This window comes from Oreochromis aureus, linkage group 13 (genome assembly GCF_013358895.1).
Source record: "Oreochromis aureus strain Israel breed Guangdong linkage group 13, ZZ_aureus, whole genome shotgun sequence".
Lineage (NCBI taxonomy): Eukaryota > Metazoa > Chordata > Actinopteri > Cichliformes > Cichlidae > Oreochromis > Oreochromis aureus.
In genome coordinates, this window is record NC_052954.1 from 3,022,724 (window position 1) to 3,043,905 (window position 21,182).

The window sequence follows — 21,182 nt, forward strand, 5'->3', positions numbered from 1 at the left end:
AGCCACCTTGAAGGCCTGTGGTACATAGCCGATTATTAGAGATAGGTTGATCATATTTAAGATCGAAGAATTAATTAATGGCAGGACTTCTTTGAGCAATTTTGTAGGAATGGGGTCTAAAAGACACGTTGATGGTTTGGAGGAAGTAATTATTGAAGTTAACTCAGAAAGATCAATTGGAGAAAAAGTGTCTAACTTAACATCAATGGTATTAAAAGTAGCTGTAGATGATATTACATCTGTGGGATGATTATTGGTAATTTTTTCTCTAATGATAAGAATTTTATTTGTGAAGAAGTTCATGAAGTCATTACTAGTTAACATTAAAGGGATGGTTGGCTCAAAAGAGCTCTGACTTTTTGTCAGCCTGGCTACAGTGCTGAAGAGAAACCTGGGGTTGTTCTTATTGTCTTCAATCAGTGACGAATAGTAAGATGTTCTGGCTTTGCGGAGGGCTTTCTTATAAATCAGCAAACTATTTCTCCAGGCTAAATGATGATCCTCTAAATTTGTGACACGCCATTTCCTCTCCAGCTTACAAGTCATCTGCTTTAGGCTACGTGTTTGAGAATTATACCACGGAGTCAGGTACTTCTGATTTGAGACCTTAGTTTTCACCGGAGCTACAGTATCCAGAGTCGTACATAGTGAGGAGGTAAAATTATTAACAAGATAATCGACCTCTGTTGGGGTAGCGTTCAGGTAGCTGCTGTGCTCTATGTTGGTACAGGGCACTGAAGATGATAACAGTGGGTGGATTGTATTCTTAAACTTAGTTACAGCGCTTTCAGAAAGACATCTACTGTGATAAAGTCTACTCTCCACTGCTGTGTAATCAGTTATTGTAAATGTAAATGTTATCAGGAAATGATCAGACAGGAGAGGGTTTTCAGGAAACACTGTTAAATGTTCAGTTTCTATGCCATATGTTAAAACAAGCTCTAGAGTGTGATTAAAGTGGTGGGTGGGTTCTTTTACATTTTGAGAGAAGCCAATTGAGTCTAATAACAGATTAAATGCCATGTTGAGGCTGTCATTTTTAGCATCTACATGGATGTTAAAATCACCCACAATAATTATTTTATCTGAGCTGAGCACTAAATCAGATAAAAAGTCTGAGAAATCAGAGAGAAACTCTGTGTAAGGCCCAGGTGGACGATAGATGATAACAAGTAAGACTGGTTTCTGAGTTTTACAGCTGGGGTGGACAAGGCTAAGCATCAGGCTTTCAAATGAATTAAAAGTCTGTCTTGGTCTTTCGTTAATTAATAGGCTGGTGTGAAAAATTGCTGCCACACCGCCCCCTCTGCCTGTGCTTCGAGATTTCTGGTAGTTAGAATGACTCGGGGATGTTGATTCATTTAAACTAACATAATCATCCGGCTGCAACCAGGTTTCTGTAAGGCAGAGTAAATCGATTTGTTGATCAATTATTAAGTTATGTACTAACAGAGACTTGGAGGAGAGAGACCTAATATTTAATAATCCACATTTCACTGTTTTACTCTTTGGTTCAGATGTGGATACTGTATTGTTCTTTCTTTGTGATTTTTTTATGTTTAAGTTGTTTATTGCTGGTTTTTAGTTGTTTTTTTTTTGTCTGTTTGGGAGCTGACACAGTCTCAATGGAGATGGGTTTTTGGGGGGGGTAGCAGGAGGAGAGAAGCTGCAGAGAGGCGTGTAAGACTGCAACTCTGCTTCCTGGTCCCAACTCTGGATAGTCATATTTTGGGGGGTTTGATAAATTGGTCCATATTTCTAGAAATGAGAGCTGCTCCATCCAAAGTGGGATGGATGCCGTCTCTCCTAACAAGACCAGGTTTCCTCCAGAAGGTTTGCCAATTATCTATGAAGCCCACATCGTTTCTGGGACACCACTCAGACAGCCAGCAATCTAAGGAGAACATGCGGCTAAACATGTCACTCCTGGTCTGATTGGGGAGGGGACCAGAGAAAACTACAGAGTCCCACATTGTTTTGGCAAAGTTGCACACCGATTCAATATTGATTTTAGTGACCTCCGATTGGCGTAACCGGGTGTCATTACTGCCGATGTGAATTATGATCTTACTGTATTTACGTTTACCCTTAGCCAGCAGTTTTAAATTTCCTTCAATGTCGCCTGCTCTGGCCCCTGGAAGACAATTGACTATGGTTGCCAGTGTCTCTAGCTTCACATGTCTGAGAACAGAAACACCAATTACCAGAGTTTGACCCCCGGCGGGTGTGTCGCCGAATGGGGAAAAACGGTTAGACACATGAACAGTAAGAGAATCTGATTCTGAACTAGACTTCAGACTTTTGTTTCTGTACAACAGGGGTCCCCAATCTCAGTCCATGAGGGCCGGTGTTCCTGTAGGTTTTAGATGTGTCCTTGATCCATCACAGCTGATTTAATTGGATAAATTACCTTCTCTACGGGCGTTTATCAATATGCGTACTTGTGCGTACTTGCGTTCTCGTGTACTCGTGATACGTCATCAGTCGGAGACCAAGTACTGTTCCAATTGGCACGCATCACGCCGAGAACGCGAAAAAGTCCCGGATGTGTTCTCGATCCGCCCATTTTATCGAGCATGCATCGGTGTAGACTTGGGACAGCTATATATCCCAGAATGCATTTCGTCCAAAACTCAACAGCAGACTCCCGGCACATCGTCCCCCCCCCCCTGCTCGCGGTCCTCTCACTACTCAGGTTAAAGAAACCCCAGCAGCTGTCTATAGTATTGAGTGTCCACTAAAATAGAAATAAAAGCGTTCTAACATCTCACCTGCTTGTTTTTATTAAGGTATGTACACGTATGTACATGTACACTATTTTTATTAATAGGGGTTACACTACTGAGGTTAAAAATGATATATAAGTCACTTAGATCACTTCTAAATGTTAATGTTTGGTTTATTTCAGTGTTTTATTTGTTCCTGAGTAAACCGGTTTGGCTGTGATTAAAGTTAAGCTTCATAACATGTTACTCACAGTTAAATTAGGAGGGGACGGCAGTAAAAACTCCGGACCTGTGACATCATCACGTACGCTGGTGTTCCGACTGTACAAATCACAAGTCCGTGCTCGCGTTCTCGGCGGGTACGTACTCCCGTGCGTTCTCGGTGAGTACGTAAGTAGTAATATACCTATAGCTTTTTGCCCCCCACACCCCCCACACCCCCCTACCCCTACCCCCACCCCTCCCCCCCCCCGTCCATCGTCCATGTGCGAACGGACCTTGCGCGTGAACGGACTTTGCGCGTGAACGGACTTGCGAGTTCAGAGATCATATGTTTACATGTGTTTAATAGCGTTTTATTTAATGAAACCATTATGTGTTTTAATTAAACTCTTTTTTTAAAGGATTGTATAGGTCTCAGAGTTCTGTTATTTAGACATAGATGATTTAATTTAACTAGTTTAGGGGTATTTTTCTTTAGGGCTCTGAAACACACAGAGGCTAATAGTTTTAAACAGAAAGTTTTTTCCACCTTCTAAAAACACATATTCACACGCAGCATTTAATTTAACTAGTTTTAGGGTATTTTGCTTTTTCTTTTGGGCTCTGAAACACACAGAGGCTAATAGTTTTAAACAGAAAGTTTTTCCACCTTCTAAAACACATATTCACACGCAGCATTTAATTTAACTAGTTTTAGGGGTATTTTGCTTTTCTTTAGGGCTCTGAAACACACAGGGGTGTAATAGTTTCAAACAGAAAGTTTTTTCCACCTTCTAAAAACACATATTCACACGCAGCATTTAATTTAACTAGTTTTAGGGGTATTTTTCTTTTTCTTTAGGGCTCTGAAACACACAGGGGTGTAATAGTTTCAAACAGAATACCACAAACAGTATGCATTCCTTTAGAAATGGGATTCTTAATTCTGCAATAGCTAGACAGAGGGGGGTTACAGTTAGACCCCCTACAGTCAACAGAAGAGGTCATCCTTATCAAGAGCATCTCAATTGTACTGCCATAGTTTTCAATACAAACAGTCTCCTTTATCTTATGTCAGAGGACCGACTGTGCTAGGTCCATCGGAGCCACTATAGCTTTTATCATGCCATTACACTTTGTACTGACCATCCTCCAAACAGGCATCATCTTTTGTTTACACCTTATCTCTGCATCTCAGAGGGCACCTGAAACAAGCCCAACCCCAAGGGGCGGTAACGACACCTCCTAGAGGACTGCACCAATACATATAAAAACGGTCTCTTTCACCATTTGGAACATCAACAGCGCAACCTAAAGAACACCTCTAACTAACTAACTAAGGAGTGCAGGATGACATCTGTATCAACCATGGCGAGCAGCCTGGACATCGCCCAAGCAACAGAAGCTCTAGGTACGTCTACAGGCGTATGCCGGGGCCCTCACCGCAAAAAGCAACGCCGTGAAAACGTCGTAGACGGGACTGAATTTAAGTTAGAATATCGAGGCAGTAACGGGTATGTGTATACCGTTAAATATACCAACAGAGCAGTTATACTTCGTGTAGATTGTGGCGAGGGAGTGTTTTGGGGGGAGTCACAACGCATGTCTACTAGAAACTGGAAACTCTTTCGCACTGTTGTTTGTGCGGACTTGGACAATGTGGGCTTCCCAGAGATGCTGTATGTTTCCCAGTGGAACAGTCCAACAGGCCCTGAGCTTTACAGGGTCGAGGCTGATCGTTTCAACCGTAGCCCCGACGACTTTATTTTTCTCAGTGTATGTGATGACAGGGAAAGTTTTATAGCGGCCAGAGGGGTTGAAAACTGGAGGTTAAATCCTTACCCTCTGAGCATAGAAGAGCGCACTACATGGTTTAAGGATATGTTTTTTATACAGTGGTGCGACTGGAGAGCTATGCTGCATATGTTTAGCAAGGTTGACGACGCCATCAAGAGAGATAGACTCAACACTGCGTACGAGGGTATTAGAAAACGGCTTGTTTTTGATGATTTTGCGACTTGCTCGAAGACTGGCTTGCCTTCTACCCTGTGCAAACCTAAAATCATAAGGCCGTCCGACGACTAAATAAACCAAATGGTAGGTTAAATATGTGTGTGTGTGTGTGTGTGTGCGTGTGTTTGTGTGTGTGTATCTAAGCAACAAAATATAACATTTTTATTGTTCCCATATTCAGAGCGAGACACGCAGCCGTGGGACCTCACAGACTCACCACCCCCATCGCTGTTAATCCAGACCCCACCATCTCCGCCCCCCTCTCCACAGCTGCTGCTGCAGGATCCTACAGGATCGGGGCTGTTTGAGGAAACCATTATCGACATCAAGCTTGCAACCCACCATCTGCTGATGTTGGCGCTAAACGAGTTTCTACAGGATACATGCTACGGATGTCAAATATCTCACCCCAGTCAGGTGCAACACAGCTGCTTGCTCGAATTGCCCGAGTATTTCTTTGACATCTACTATGACGATGTGATGATAAGGCTCAAGACAGACCGTTTCATCCCCGCCATACGCCTGTTTGTGCGCTCCTACACAGTCGATGGGACTGGAACACAATTCAGCAGAATTGCAGAACACACCATGACCGAACTGAGATCATCACAACATATAGTATGCGCAATTAACGACAACATTGTGCAGTTGCTAGAAGCAAGTCGTTATGCCCGACGTGCTAAACCAGCCATGCTACGTATGATTGGTAACTACTGGGCCGGGAGACACCTGGTTTAATGTATGCTGTTCAGTATTCATTGTCTGTGTGAATGAAATAAAAAGACGTGTCAACACCGACAGCTTTATCATTTGTGTCTTGCATGCATCATGGAAAACACCATGTATAAAATTTATCATGATCCGGCCCATCCGGCTGGCATGGCCAGTTTAAATAAGTTCCGTATAGCTACCGCTGAGGCAATAGGTGTAAAACCCTCATTATCACAGGTTAAACATTATTTAGAACGAGGCGACACTTACACACTCCATAAACCAGCCAGGATCCACTTTCCCAGAAACAGAGTATTGGTTAATGGAATCGACAAACAGTTTCAAGCCGATCTGGTTGATATGTCTGAATACATGACAGATAATGATAATGTTAGATACCTGCTAACATGTATAGATGTATTCTCAAAATATGCATGGGTTAGATGTCTCACAACCAAGACGGGCCCAGCCGTAGCAGCCGCTTTCGAGGATATACTTGCTGAGGGAAGGATCCCTATGAAACTACAAACAGATGAAGGCAAAGAGTTTTATAATACAACCTTTAAACAGCTAATGAAGCGATATAACATCAAACACTTCTCAACAGCTAGTGAGGTTAAATCTAGTATTGTTGAAAGATTCAACCGCAGCTTCAAGGGTAGAATGTGGAAGTACTTAACATCCGTCAACTCAAGGAGATATGTACACGTCATCCCCGAGCTCACACAGGCATATAACAATGCTTATCACAGATCTATCCATATGGCTCCAGCAGAGGTAAATAAGGATAATGAGAAGCTGGTCTTTAACACTCTGTACAAAACCAAGCCTCAGAGGAAAGTGTGTTTTAAATTTAATGTTGGCGACACAGTACGAATATCGAAACTGAGAGGAGTGTTTCAAAAGGATACGAACAAACCTACACCGATGAGATTTTCACAGTCAAAGAACGTATATGGGGACAGCCACCAGTGTACAGACTAGCCGATCTAGCAGGAGAGGTGTTGAAAGGCACATTTTATGAGCCTGAAATACAACGGGTGATTGTTGATAAAACAAAACATTTAAAATTGAAAGCATATTGGCTAGAAAAAGGTGGGCGAAAAAGATGGCTCTAGTAAAATGGTTAGGATGGCCAACAAGTTTTAATTCATGGATTCCAGAAAAAGACATCATCGAGGTGTGATTAACCCTGATGACACAGCTCTGCAGTCATTCATTCACCACCGTGCAGAGACAGAGTAAAGAAGGATGGATAAAAAGAACAACAAGGCAGGCTTTTATGTGACCCTCTTCTCAAATGCGTCAGCTCATGTTTACCAGGCAATAAGATATCTAATTTTAGAACAAAGTTAGCAAAACCTATTGTTTTGAATCATCAGTATGAGGTAGCTGTTATAGAGATACAGTACCCGCGCACATGGCTGTCTTTTCCACAAGCAGATTCGCAAGTAGAAATTTATAACCCTGTCAAAGATGACGCTCTATCCGTAACAATGATTGAGCTGTCTGTGGGTCATTATACCTCTGTGGAGCAGATAATAAAAGAATTTAATTTGAAATGCCAACAGCAGCCAGGCACGGCGGACATTAAAACACAATACAACACCGTTAGTAACTATGTAGGTGTTCTGGGGCCTAGAGGCTGCGTTCTCACATTTAGAGGGAGACTGGCAGAAATCCTAGGATTCAAAACAGAAGAACCATTTGTGCTTCATTATAAAAACACATATGCTCCGCATCCTGCTGACATATACGGGGGAAAATACAACATGTTTATTTATGCAGATATCGCCGATTATCAACTTGTGGGTGACGCCCACGCGCAGCTATTAACACTAGAATTACTGAGCCTTTTTTCCCTGGTGCAAGTCCCTACTACTAGATTTACTGGCCTGCGCAGATTTGCGTAAATTCCCCCCGACCTTAACACCTCTTGGCACCCCGCTGAGATTTTCACAGGTCGTCAGCTCCATTGTTCTCCTGCTTTTGTTGTGCAAACACACCTCCCCCAACCCCTAACCATGAGAGATTCAAGTTTTTCCCTTCCCTGCAAGGCTGCTTTCCTTCCTTACCTGCCTGCATGCCTGTCCATAAACATATATACACAGAGTTGTACATATATTTATATATTTATATAGCCACACCTTATATAATATGCATAAAGTCTAGTTATACACACAGACACATCTATATCATATATACACACACACACACACACACATATATATATATATATATATATATATATATATATATATATATGTGTGTGTGTGTGTGTGTGTGTGTATATGATATAGATGTGTCTGTGTGTATAACTATGTATGTGTGTGTATAACTATGTATGTATATATATATATATATATATATATATATATGTATATATGTGTATATATATATAAAATGTTTGTATAGTGCACTTTCTATACTGTGCTCTGTCCACTTTTTTGCAATGACAATGCAGATTTTCCACTTGTGGGACAAATAAATGCAGATTTGCTGTGTGTGTGTGTGTGCGCAACATTGGCATTTGTTTACTCAGATCCAAGGCAGGCCAAACCTCTGTGTTACAACCTACATACAAAAGACAGACATTCACAATATATGGGTACACAAGTCTGTTTTATTTCAAAGTGTTTCAAACTTTACAGGGTTTGCAGACCCAGTGTCCATCATCCCTGCATTTGGCACAGGTGAATTTCTTACATGTTGCACAGGTAAATCTGCTGCGATTCCTGTTGCAGCTCTCTTGCACCTGGCACTGTGTTGTCTTTACAGTCCCTGGCACAGCAGCTGCAGCAGCCTGCCTCTGTGCTAAGATTTCCTTGTGCTGCATGAATCGGCAACGAAGTTGCTGAGCTAGAAAACACGAGAAACAATCTTCTTTTGCCTGTCCACCCTGTACATGCCTTGTACAAAATGTAGGCATTCACTGCCGCCAGGTCCAGCATATTGTAGAAAACCGCTACTGGCCACCTGCGTGTTGCTGATCTTACAGAATACATCCGTGCCATTTGGTCCAACACGTCTACACCACACTGTAAAAGCACTGAAGTGGAGAATACCTCTCGCTTTGCAGTATCTTTTGCAAGTTGAGGAAGTTCACGCCGACTTTATTCACCGTGCCCAGTAATGTTGTTTTGCGCTGCAGCAGTCTGTGCGACAGTGACAGTGAAGTAAAGAAATTGTCCGTTGTGACATTTCTCCCATCATCCAAAAACGGCTCCATCAGTTTCATGACCACGTTCTCTGCCAGCCTCTCTCCCTTCTGACGACTGGGGTCCTTTCCCAAGTAAGGAGATGCACTGCAGACATATTTGGTGTCCAAATCCGTGGCCATCCAGAACTTGATCCCAAATTTGTCTGGCTTGGTTGCAATATACTGGGTGAATGGACAACGAACCTTGGTAGGGAACAGCTGTTCATCTATGGTCATGTGTTCCCCTGGGTGAAACTCTTAGCACAGTTCTCGTTGAAGCGTGTCCAGATGTCGGAGATCGCTGCAAATTTGTCTGTTTTCACCCGTTCTGCCCGCGTGTCCCTGTCATCAAATCGAAGGTGTTGCATAATTGAAATGAATCTATCTCGGGCATTGTCTCTTTGATTAGTGGCACCAGAAAACTTTCTGACCAGCAATCCACAATGGCACCAACAGGACACATGATTGCTCTTACAAACAGGATTGAAATGAATGCCATAAGTTCATGAACTTAAACCATAAAGTCTAGTTATACACACAGACACATCTATATCATATATATATATATATATATATATATATATATATATATATATATATATATATATATATATATATATATATATATATATATATATATATATACACACACACACACACACGTAGATAGATAGATATGTGTGTGTGTGTGTGTGTGTATACATACACCAATATTTTTTGAATACACGTGTCCATATTTATGTTTCCAGATTGTTTGTATAGTGCACTTTCTATACTGTGCTCTGTCCACTTTTTTGCAATGACAATGCAGATTTTCCACTTGTGGGACAAATAAATGCAGATTTGCTGTGTGTGTGTGTGTGTGTGTGTGTGTGTGTGTGTGTGTGTGTGTGTGTGTGTTTGTGCAACATTGGCATTTGTTTACTTAGATCCAAGGCAGGCCAAACCTCTGTGTTACAACCTACATACAAAAGACAGACATTCACAATATATGGGTACACAAGTCTGTTTTATTTCAAAGTCTTTCAAACTTTGAACGAACCTTGGTAGGGAACAGCTGTTCCCTACCAAGCATTTCTTGCAGCTGGCAACAACGGTCGTGCATTCAATATAGTTGTGACTTCTGCAAAAAATGTGGTCAAAATCTCATGAGTAAGTTGAAGCATTTCTATCAGGCATTTCTGAAAGTTGTAACACAGAGGTTTGGCCTGCCTTGGATCTGAGCAACTCTGAGTGAGCAAATGCAAATGTGCCAGGCCTCAAGGACAATGGGTGGTTTGCACAACAAAAGCTGTAGGAGAAACAAGCTGACGACCTGTGAAAATCTCAGCAGGGGTGCTTAACACCTCGGGACTTGCACCAGAAAATAAAAAAGCCAGTAATTCTAGGGGGTATTGGGTTTAGGGAAGTTACGCAAATTTGCGCAGGATAGTAAATCTAGTGTTAAGGGCTATAAATATCACAGACGATGTCCGGCGCATAGCCATTTTACAATTTGACACTCCACACTACACACCTGTGTCAAAGACATTAATCGACGACATAGAAATTGATTTGAAAGACGATCAGAATCAGCATATACCCTTTTTATACGGTAAGGTTGTTTGTCAAGCTACACTTCCGCCCGATAAGACAACAATTTTAAAAAAGAAAGGATGGCTGTCTACAACGCAGACGAGACAAGATATCTAAAATATTACGTCGCTCAAGCAGGGGGTGATTTGGGGGGGTATATAGGGACCAGCACGCAATATGGCGCAGGTCTGGGCGGATTGTTCCGCAGCTTATTTAGATTTGCAGTGCCGTTGTTTAAAAAAGGAGTTGGTATACTCAAACCCCACCTTAAAACCGCAGCGTCAGGAATAGTGTCTGATGTCATATCCAACATAACTAAGCCCACAAACACTAAGCAGGACGGTAACGGAGTGTATGTGTATACGCCCAATTCTTCAAAAACCCCACCCACAGCACGCATACCATCTAGAAAGCGTAAAACCACAAAAACAGCCAGAAGATCCAACAAACGGACACCGTCACGCGGAGTGAAAAGACCCAGAACCAAGCGTTCAAAAACTACAGCATTTGACATATTCTAAATGGCGCTGTTACACAGTCAATCTGGAGAATGTGTAAAAACAGAGCTGGACCTGTTTACTGTTCCCTACACACAGACCAGCATTGAGAAAAGTATGTTTATTGAAATACCTCCTGTTTCGGCAATCACCGATGGAGGCCCGATCGAGTTTTACATCTCATCGTCCGGCGAAGACTACCTGGATCTAAATGACACATATATCTACACACGCGTGAGAATCACAAACGCTGATGGTTCAAACCTGGCTAGAGATGCTAACGTGGGATTTATTAATTATCCCGGATGCAGCTTATTTAGTCAAGTCGATGTTAATTTGGGACACACGCTCATTAGTCAATCATCCAACACATATCCATACAGAGGTGTGATAGAATGTCTTATCAATTATAATAAGGACACTTTAGACACACAGTTCAGCACAGGGTTATTCTGTAAGGATACAGCATCACACATGAATGACACATCCATAGAAGGGGACAACCAAGGCCTTGTGACCAGAGGCGAATATACAGCGAATAGCAGCATTGTTGAATTGATAGCTCCTGTACACGCAGATCTGTTTTTTCAAGAAAAACTGTTACTTAATGGAATCGATCTGTCACTGAAATTTGTGCGCTCTAAAGACGAATTTGCTCTCATGACAGCGGATGCCAATGCGTACAGAGTTAAAATTGTCTCAGCCAGTCTCTTTGTCAAGAAAGTTAGTATATCACCGAGCGTCAGACTTGCACACAGCAAGGCATTGCACCACGCAAACGCAAAATATGCTATAGACAGAGTATCTTTAAAGACTTTCTCCATACCAGCAGGGTCTCGAATATCAACTAATGACAATTTATTTATGGGCAGGATACCTAAATTTGTCATCATTGCTTTCATTGATAATGAAGCTTTTACAGGAAGTCCAACCCGTAACCCATTTAATTTTGAAAACTGTGATGTAGAATTCATTTCTTTATACGCTGATGGTCAGGCTTATCCTGCTAAACCGTTCCAGCCAAATTTTCAGAGAAAACAGTATACCAGAGAATTCTATCAGCTGATACAAACCACTGGAAGACATTTAAAGGACAGGGCACTTGCCATATCGCAGTAACGACTTTGGTAACGGGTATACATTATTCTGTTTCAATCTGGAAGCTGACGAAGGACATTCAGGCAATGTATCGTTAATTAAAACTGGGAACGTGAGGCTTGAAGCCCGTTTCAGAAACCCGCTACCCCGCACAATGAACATCTTGTGTTATTCAGTATTTGATTCAGTCATTGAAATATCTAATATGAGACAGGTGCTCTTGGATTACTATTGAGACAGCAAACACGGTCATGAACACTATAGAGCTAACATCTGTGATCGGTAGGATTATCAATAAAAACACACATTTTCTAGGAGTGCTAGCCAGCGATCAGCTACCCAATGCACAGCTTCAAAGACTGCCTGCTATGGCTATTGTAAACACTCACCCATCTACAATGCCCGGGAACACTGGCTTGCTGTTTATATTTCGAGAGACAAACGCTGTTATTTTTTTTTTGATAGTTTTGGAAACTCGCTAGACCGTTTTCCACCAGAGATAAAGGTGTTTGTTCTAAAAAACTGTTCCACTATTTTATATTCAGGAAAACAAGTGCAGAACGACTTCTCCATCACATGTGGCCAACATTGTGTATTTTTTTTATTTCATATACAAAATGGTGTATCTTATTCACGTTTGCTTAACATGTATTCTACTAATTTAACTTGTAACGATGCTATGGTGTGTCGCTTGGTCAACAACATAGAGCCTGTGGCAGGCTGTAGCGATTATGTATGTGTGCAACAAGGATACTGATGTGTACTAGTGGTTATAATAAAAACGATATGAGAGCGTGATTTAATCGAGTCAATTGTATTTATTTATTTATTATCAAAAATGTTGCATATATATATTATACAGCCACATCATACAGACTTCAAGAGTAATAAAAAACAATAATAGAAAAACTGTAATAAAAGAAAACAACGTAGTAATAATGTAGTAATAAAGTAATAAAGAAATCAAACATTATACAATAATAAAAACAATAATAGAAAAACTGTAATAAAAGAAAACAATCTAACAGTTAGTGAAAAATTACGGTAGAAAAAACAACAAACAGTCAATATTTTAGGCAGAAAAACAACAACAACAACATTACAGCTGTGATAAGAAATAGTCTGAATTCAAAAATCCAACCACTCGACAGGACCACCCTTTAATTTATTTTTTTTATTCTTTATTTTTTTCTTTAATGTACTATCACGCAGTGAGATGCCCGGGGTGTTCTTTCTAGGCGTATGTTTTAAAAAAACAGGGTCTTCAGGCAGGGTGTGATCTGTTTTATACAACGCAAGGGTCTTACGTACGCCGGCATTGGATATGGCTGATAACAGTATGTTTAAATCTGAAACAGCCTTTAAAAACTCTGTCCAGCCTATAGGTCTGAAACCTTCAGAAGGTGTGTGTGTGGATGTGACGGCTTTAATCAGATCATAAATGTGTGAGCCCGGTATAGTGTGTTTATCGACAACAATTTCGCCTTTGTCATTGTAAGAAATAGTGTTTGGCGAACGGTTCAGAGCTGATAGAATGAGTTCTGCATTCCTCCTACTCCTTTTAGATATGTGTGTCAAAACATTCTCTGAGATAAAATCCTTCACACCTTCAGCGCCATAAGCAAGAGGGGTGTCTGCAGGAGGGGTTTGCACCTCTGTGTTAAGCTGCTCCGGTAGAGATAAAGACAATACGCTCTTTTCACGGGCCCCTTGTCTCACAAGTGCTAGGTATCTTTGGAGAATATCGCTGTATTTTTTAGCTTTCTCATACACATCTATGTCTGATTCTTGCAACACCTGAAGCATTTCCTTGTCCAAGTCATTCTGAGCCTGTTGTCTGATGTTGCCTGTGTGCTGTGGTGGTTGCTTCAATGAGTCCAACTGATGCTGGGGCACCAAAACATCTTTTGCACATGTTCCATTTTCACCTGTTTGCTATCAGACTGGTGATGAAAGGGATTGCAGCCCCTAATAACGGCAGTAAAACCCTCCAGATTGGTTGATTGTCTTTCTCTTTTCAAAGTTTTTATTTTTTGTCGGCAATCAGTCTGATTAGAGATTTTTTCTTTTTAGCTGTTTGTACTGTTGATTGGTCAGTGGAATGTTACCTTGCAATACGTTAAAGGCTATCTCACACAAAGCATTGATGAAATCCAAGTTTGCATTGCTAATAATAACTCTGCGTAGAGCCGGTGGAGACTTGTATATCAACTCCAACAGAGACAGATTCCTCCGCATGCGTGACGACATCCTTTCACCTCTTCACAGTTTTTGTTTTGGGATATAAACAACCGGACGGTCTGACAGTAAATTTGTTCTGAGTCTTAAATAGTCCGGGGTCTTGGCTTTATAGTCTATTAAAAGATACCCGTATGTTGCGGATGTAGCATCATTAAACGCTTCTAAAAAATATTTAGTATTACCGGAAACATTTGTCTACCTAAAAGCATGATTTGATATTTATCTCTAGGATTTTTAAACAATATTAGGTAGTTAGTGTTCAAGGAAATAGTTCTACTGGATTTTCCTTGAATAAACAAATTCTGAACCAGATATATACAACTCAAATTCCTATGATGCACATACTTTGTGAACACGTTTTGTACTTCTAAATTGTTAGCGGCATCGTTCATTACATCGCCTATAATTAACAAATTGTTCTTGTCTATAGGCAGAAGGGTGTCATCAGCCAGAGATTCGGGTATACCATTAACAAAGTTTATGTCTCTTATCTTAAGAAGCTGGTCATATAAAGGCTGCCAACATGAGTATATATACACAATGTTATCAATATTGTGCGAAATAATCCCGGATGCATTTTCAATGACATTTTTGACAAAAAAGTCTTGCCGCAGTTACTGGGACCGCTGACCACCATGCTGAACGGGTGCTGCAACCTAGCGTCAAACCCTGATCTAATTTAAAATCCATAAGGCAGGGTTGTGTAGTCTGGGAGCACGCGGCGCTTGTTGTAGACAACTTTAAGCTTCTTCACAACGGATACATTCTTCAAATGAAGCTTCTTTTTATCGCTTTGATATTATCAGACACAGCCACTAGGTGTGCATCTGAAACCTGATTGGATACAAACTTGTGGACTAAACCTTTCAAGGATTCGTGGGTGACAACTTTGGAGTTTTGTGCGTTCAGTGTTACACCTTTACATTTGACCTGGGTTTTGCCCAGCGATGTGTGATGATGGCGTAGCATTTTGGCCCACCGAAACAAATTCTACTATGTGATCCTCCACACCGCCCTCTCCAGAAGCTAATTCACTGGTGAGATCACCCAGAAAAGGGCCTAGAGGAGGCATCCAGTCGCCAGGGCGTGCTGTGAAAATGACGCTGTCTGTATCACAATACAGCACGCGCTGTTGCAAGCTGTCTAACAAGTCATACAACATGAGTCTGGCGTGTGCAGTGGTCATGGCACCCACAAAGACATTAACGTCCCTTGACGCGGGATGCTCTACCATCGGCGTGGCGCCACTGCACCATGGCGACGTCGTCAGAGATGAAACAAAACTGCCGCACGTCGTACTGATCGCTGAACATTAGCTGACTAAACCTGGACGGATCTGTGATGAGCTCAGACGACGCCATGTTTGACCTCATACTGAAACGACCCCATAATGAGTTTAGCAACAGCTTGTTGCAGTTTCGAACAGCTTTATTTACACATATTTTGGACGGATCCAGCATTATTCCCTCCTTTTCATAATACTCGGCTATGTACTTTTGCTGTTCTTCAGGGTTTTCACATGTTCTGGATACCCCGAGGCCTCCTGTTTAAGTTTTAGGAAGGCTTTCACATAGTCTTTAAACAATGTGTCGGTCTTGTTGGGGAAATGCCACACCTCATCAATAGAAACAAGCTTGTATCCTTTCTCAACAGCTTTTTCAAGCTCAAATGAGGCCCATGTGCCTTTCAACACCCGTTCACTGTCACTGTGCCCGCATGCAGCGTGCTGGTTCTGGTCTTCAGCGCACATGCTGCAGAGTGGAAACATCAGTTTGCCATGGCACCTGTAGGGAAGGACGGGGTGAAAAAGCCCTCTTGGTGGCAGTACTGTGCATTTAACAAAGCCGAAATAATTTTCTAGCTTGTCAAAGTTGCTGTAAATGATTTGAGGGTGTCCTACAGGATAATCTTTTTAGATTGCACCGTGGGATAGAGACTGGTGAAGTCGTAGTAAAATATTTTTCATCACACGCTACCTTGTGGTACAGTTTTATAGCATTTGTGCGACCGCCAAAAAGGGCGTCTCGGGGTTCAGGCGTTCTGGCTTTCTGTATGTATGCATGAAAGCCACAACTGCAGGGTCTGTCTGCTTCAAGGCAGCCCATTCACACTCCCACATCACAACAACGCTCAAACTGTATTGTGATTTCAGTGCATCCACTTTGTCACAAAACATACGGTGCAGCAGTCCGTAGGACGCTTTGCTGACAGGATTTACTTCACTCTCGGGGTAGCATTTAACACATCCGTGGTGAAAACATCCTGCAAATTCGTAAAGCCGTGTGAGCTGCGGGGTCAAAACCATCCAGAAAATACGGCCCAACCCTCTGTTCGCCTCCTCTGAGAGCGTGTTTTATCACTGTGTTGGTGGTGTGGGACACATATTGAAGCCATTCAATAGAGACGTTTGAAAATGTCTTATTCTGCTCAACGTATGCACCATCATACGTGAGAGCGAGCGTGTCTCTAGGCAGAAACAGTGTTTTATACACACCCATACTGAATGCAGCCAGGGTGGTGTGCATGAATGGATCAACTTGTGTACAACCCAACAGAGTGTCACGATATATGGTGCATGCTTTACGGGACATCAACATCGTTAACGCAGTAGCGTCTGAGTTCAACCTGAAAATCAAAGGTGTTCTGTGAGGCGGTCTGGTACCATTCCATGAAGCTCGCCTTACCACTTTCAGACATGCGCTCATAACCATAGAAGGAGGGATCCGGTATGGACCGACATAATACTCATTATCCCTAGTGTTGAATCTGTGTGGAAATGGCCCTTCTGCAGGTCTTGAAAACCTAAAGCAGAGGGTATTTTGGCAAGACCCATGGGCAAAAAGCTGAACGAATCAATCCACCGCTGGTCATAGGCCGTGTCATGCATCAAAATCACACGGCTCCCTCTCATTGTGACGGTAGGTGTTATACATTGCTTGACGGTACTCCAAAATTATGTAATTATCGAAGCCGGACGCGTTATGGGCTATGAATGTGTACCCACGAAACCTCGGGCGTCTGTAATGCTGCACAAACGCAGCCACACATTTTAATGTATTAAATGAGAACTTGTTGCCCTTCAGATCAGACGCGCACACAAAGTTGGCCTCATGTTTACCGTTGTGATACCTTGTCTCAAAATCATATAAAATATATTTATCGCAAGGGTTCTGTTGTTCAACAGGCTGTATAAAACACTGATGCTCAGAGTCCCCGGCTAATTTAGGCTCGCAGCAGTGCTCGCATTTAGGCTGGACACATCTGTGTGGTGATTTCTTTGATTTTTATATGTGACACCACAGCTCATGCAATGCTTCATATTGTCACACGGGACCATGTTGTGTTTTATTTCTGGTAATTTGTGTTGTTGGTAACAGTGTTGTGATTTGCAGATGCGGTTACAGTCACTGCATTTCACGGTGGGCCCTCTGTGGTGGTGACAGAGTGTGAAACATACATTGCATCTATGTTTACAGCTGTGATAGAGCGGTGATTCATATGTATTGTAACAAAAAATTACACACATAGCCTGCCCTAGAAAAGCTGTGGGTTTTTCAATCAGGTGATAGTGTTCATTGTGTAGGTACAGCATTACAGTGTTTGGATTTGGCTCATCATGTGTGAAAAAAAGTATGCAGACGTTTACGCCCTGCTGCGTGATAATAGATCACTATCTTAATGTTTAGATGTTTCTCAAATTTGCAGACATCAGAGAATGATACTGTCTGTGTGTCGCGTAGACCTACTTGAGCATGTAACTGTTTAGCAGCAGCATATTTTTCATGCTCTGGGGCTGTTGGGTTTAATGAATGTGCTATGCACAGGAGAAGCACAAATTGTTGTGCGTATTGTTTGGTGTATACAGATGTTCACCCTTCTTTGAGAGAATCTCATCATAAGGAATGTTTGCCAGTTTTAAGCGAGCCCCGCCACCGCTACTGTTTTGTGCAACTGTGACAATAAACTCTAATTCATCATCACCGATAGATTCGTCGTTACTTTGCATAACTTGTGCTATTTGGTCGAGAAACAGGTCGGGGTCATACTGATCATCAGGATTTAAAACAGCTTGAACATCAGAAGCCAGCGAGGGTCCACGGAGGACCACATTTAGAACACAACCCTGCTGAGATCCAGCCACTGCTCTATCTATCACATTAGCTAGGCAGCTTCTAACTCTTTCTGGCACTTGTTCTGGATCATCAAGACTTATGTCCCTAAAATCAAGGCGCTCACGCAACTCTCGTGCATTGAAATTAGGTATCTCTCTGATGCTAAGCTGACTGTGACTGCCAGACCCAGACTGAACAATGGGCTCAACTACAGCAGCATGTGTTTGTGTATGGTTAACACTTGAGGAATTTCCATTGTTTGAGGGGCTGTGTGGTGATGCGTCAGCAACAGCAGCAGCAGCAACAGATACGGTAGCATCAGCCCCCTGATAAGCATGTGCTCTGGGTACACCCACCCGTTCATGGGTGAAAGAAGGCTCAGTAATAACACATTCATCGGTATCCTGAGTAACAACAACAGTAACATTCGGGGTTACAGGAAAATCCGGCTGTGTTTCGGATGCATCATCAGCAATAGGTTCAGAATGAGTTGGACAAGGGCGCTCATTAGACACACCGCTGCGGGTTGCAGTGAGACTACTAAGTGTTGCATGCAAAACTTGACAATCGGTTACTAATTGCGCAGCTGCCTGATTAAAAACCTCAAAGTCGAACCATTTAGCCCTAGCGGAGGTACCGTCATTGTGCTTGAATAATTTACAGGGTGGGTCCATGATGTGGATTTTAAAAGTCACCTATTTAGAATGGTGGTATTAATGAGACGTAATAAACCTGAGGTCTCGTTTATTGCCTGGTGGCTACTTGTTAGAACCCGTGCTATTTCTTGCAAGTTGGCCTGTGCTGCTTCTCGATCTTGGTTAACTTTAGCTAGTATTTCTTGCAAGTTCAGCTGTATTGCTTGTTGTTGCTGGTTAAGTTTAGCCTCTATTTCTCGTTGATGTTGACTAAGTTTAGCTTCGATCAAAGATAATATATCATTTTTGAGGCACTATGGCTCTGTTCAAATGTGGAGGGTTTTGCTGCATTTAAGTATGCATCATATGCCTGCGATATTTGTGAGTCTGTTATGCCTCCTTCTTCAAAACCTATGTCTGAATCGCTGTTGTTTCTGAGACATTTTGGTGTGGTGGGTATGTCATTTATGTTGAAATCTGATAGACTGTACTCGAAAACATCGTTGAAATCACTAGGCAGACACTCACTCGCTGGTGTGTGCGGTCCGGTGATGAAGAATTCTTCCGATTCTCGATGATGTTGCCCAAAGGATGTGGTTTTTCTTGTTGTTCTGGGAGTTCAATATCACGTAAATATTCCAAAAACGTCAAGGGATCTTCAAGGGGTCCGTAGTGGTAAGGGGTTGTGTGATCGCTGTGGAGATAGACGGGTGTTAGAAATATATATGGTGTATCATTTCAAAACAGGATGTGTTTGGCTCTTTTGATTTATTTATGCCTATACTCACACTTTGTTCTGTGTTATTCGGATGGCCCGCTTCTTGACACGGTGTGTACTCTGTCTCGGCCTGGTGTATTAGAACGTTTGTAAATATTTAAAAACCTTTTTTTCCTTTAAATTGAGTGTCATGTATAGAGACATGTATACATACCTAACGTAAGGCTTGGTCTTATTTCCTCCGCTTCTGTAGGTTTTTCTGGACAACTTATTGATCCTGTACCCGGGGGATAAGCACTGTTAATACAAAGTTTAAACAGAACACACACGCACACATATTTAAAACATGTGTAACACTATATTTACCTTGTGTTTTTTAGAGGTGTTGTTTGCCCTATATAGCTTTGTGATCCTGTAGAAAGAATGAGAAATACACATTTAAATGTTACTATGTGTGAAACAGGTAAGATTGCTTCTAAACAGTGAGGCACAATCTGTTTTGTGTGAGAAGAAATACAAACCTTGTGTAAGTCCCGCTTGGGGTGTCCATGTGTACCAAGTTCCTAAAAATCAGGCTTTTGTTTAGAAGAGAAAACAGTTTGAATATTTTTTGATATACAGTTGTATAAATTTAAGAATCCGTTAATAGTCTTGTTTACCTACCATATACGCTGTCCATGTTAAAAAGAACGCTCTTAGGGTTGTTGTCCGTGCTGATGAACGAAGTGTTATGCTCTCAATGACCGATGTAATGTAGTGAGGGAAAATACAGTGTGCCTGATTATGGCCTTTTATATAGGTGGGGCTTGTTTCAGGTGACCTCTGAGATGTAGAGATAAAAGGTGTAAACAAAACAGTGATGCCATGTTTGGAGGATGGTCAGTACAAAGTGTAATGGCATGATAAAAGGTGAAAGTGTAATGGTGGCACCGATGGACCTGGCACCGACGGACCTCTGCCATAAGATAAAGGAGACTGTTTGTATTGAAAACTATAGCAGTACAATTGAGATGCTCTTGATAAGGATGACCTCTTCTGCTGACTGTAGGGGGTCTAACTGTTGCAGAATTAAGAATCCCATTTCTAAAGGAATGCCTGCTGTTTGTGGTATTCTGTTTGAAACTATTAGCCTCTGTGTGTGAATATGTGTTTTTAGAAGGTGGAAAAACTTTCTGTTAAAAAACTATTACCCTCTGTGTGTTTCAGAGCCCTAAAGAAAAAGAAAAATACCCCTAAAACAGTTAAATTAAAAGTAAAATGCTCTCAAGGCCAAATGTAAAGTAGTGAGGAAAAATACACGGTGTTTGATTAGGGTGTTTTTATATAGGTGTGGGGCTTGGTTTCAGGTGTAAACAAAAGATGATGCCTGTTTGGAGGATGGTCAGTACAAAGTGTAATGGCATGATAAAAGCTATAGTGGCTCCGATGGACCAAGCACAGCCGGTCCTCTGACATA

At 41.8% G+C, this 21,182-nt stretch overlaps 1 long non-coding RNA gene across 1 annotated transcript; it reads right to left on the reverse strand.

Moving 5' to 3' along the window:
• Positions 1-19,957: 19,957 nt before the first annotated feature.
• Positions 19,958-20,365, reverse strand: LOC120443332. Its single transcript, XR_005615358.1, has 3 exons — positions 20,248-20,365; positions 20,093-20,138; positions 19,958-20,003 (listed from the first exon to the last, which is right to left on the reverse strand). It is a non-coding gene; the product is annotated as an uncharacterized LOC120443332 (long non-coding RNA).
• Positions 20,366-21,182: the final 817 nt, after the last annotated feature.